Genomic DNA, 1,892 nt, shown 5'->3' with positions numbered 1-1,892 from the left:
TTGCTCCTTTTTTTTACCTTTTCTTTTTGTTTATTTCCTTTTCTGTTTTATTTCATTTAAAAGTATTTAGGCATTTTATAAAAATGTGTTTTCTGTACTATAATTACCTATGCCATTTTTGGCACAGCCCGAACATTTTAGTTTAATATTTTGAAAACTTTTGTCGTTTGATTGATTTAGGATTTAAATTCAAAACGGTTTCGAATCAACCCGAGATTAATTACAGTGACAGAGGTGATGTGTCATCATTAGTAGAGGACTACTGTAGCTTGATTATCTGGGCGTCACAATTCTCCTCCACTACAAGAAATCTCGTCCCGAGATTTAAGAGGGGGGTAAGGGGAAAGACTAGGTTACGATATTCTAACGGATCTTCTCGAAGAAGTTAATCCCTTTCGTTGATGTCTTCAATTCTTTATTCCGATGCATCATGATAAACTTGACATCATTTCTTCGGGAACTCCATCGTACTTACGAAAGGATAAGGGGCAGCTCACTACGACATAATGCTTTTGAGGGAACAATCTGGGGTTAACCCATGAATTAGTATAAGATTATCTCTCGAGTTGAACATATGAAATATCTCGAGAGTAAGGTACGAAGGTACCATAAGAGGCTCCAAGCGGATAGATAGTTTCTCGAAGCCCGAACCAGAGTGAGAAAGGGGATCAGAGTAGCGAGAGTAAGTATTGCGTCTGATACCAGAATAGATCACTAGGACAGTGGCCCGTGAATTACATACGAGTCCACGCGCGAGGAATAACCTTGGGAATAGGGGGGTGTACAGGACAGTCAGGTTTCGATCCTGTGGAACGGTGGGTTATGGGCCCACCATGTGGGTTTTTTTAATAGGAGCAGTGACATCTTTCACGGTCATGATAGCAAGGCATGTAAGAGAGTACCATGTCAGTTATGTCGGCAACAATGTTGGTACCAAGGGCGAGGGACGAAGAGAACCATTTTCCTGCTTGTTGCATCGAGGCGGACCAATAGGCAAAGTTCTCGTCCATCGGCGGTTACCGGAAGTCATCAACAGTAGAAACAGGGTTACACCAGACAGGAAGGTACACCGAGGTGTTTACCTAAGCAGGGGATTACCACTGCTCGGTTAAGTGGTTTACAAGAAAGTTTGAACAAAACAACGGGAAGGAAAATGTGCTTAAAAACGTATATCAGGGGTATATCCTTCCCAAGGACAAGCAGAGCATGATATCCATGACAGGATATTATGTAGAAAACTCCTTAGGTAGGGGAGAGAAATTTCATGATATTACCCATACAGCGGTGTTTGGATAATTGGGCAGGAAACATTTAACATTGGGCTTCAAATGTTCTTGTTGAAAATTGGAGTACCATAGACATGCTTCGAGATAGCATTGACATGGTCTTCATGTGAAGATCAGACTCTGGAAACACGAAGGATCCATCAGGAATAACTTGTAGAATAAGTCTTACAATTTCCTCATGGGTGAATGGATAACCTTGCTGAAAAGGAATCTATAATGATAGGTCCTCCAGCCGGGGGGGGGGGGTGCTAGGCATGACATCATGTTACCGGGTCATCAAAGGATCAATATCATAACTCTTGGAAAGTTGTCCTAACCATCATATCTGACGGAGATTCAGGTATGATTGGTGTCAGGATACCTCAAGCTCAGGATGCCTGAGAAGAAAGGTGCAACACCAATTGACGGGATGACACTGTAAGATTCTCGGGAAATGAACTATGAAGTGACTTCCGTTAACAAGAGTTCATCATTAACCCAAGGAGAGGACAAGGAGGTGTCTGGTGAACTCAACGGCAATTCACCGAGATTCCCAAAAGATGGATTTCCACCATTAAGTGAACAAGGAGATAACATTTGTCAGATCAAATGATATAAGGAAGTATG

The sequence above is a fragment of the Triticum dicoccoides genome, chromosome 6A (genome assembly GCF_002162155.2).
Source record: "Triticum dicoccoides isolate Atlit2015 ecotype Zavitan chromosome 6A, WEW_v2.0, whole genome shotgun sequence".
Lineage (NCBI taxonomy): Eukaryota > Viridiplantae > Streptophyta > Magnoliopsida > Poales > Poaceae > Triticum > Triticum dicoccoides.
The sequence above is the reverse complement of the archived record's forward strand: the minus strand, read 5'-3'. Positions refer to the sequence as shown.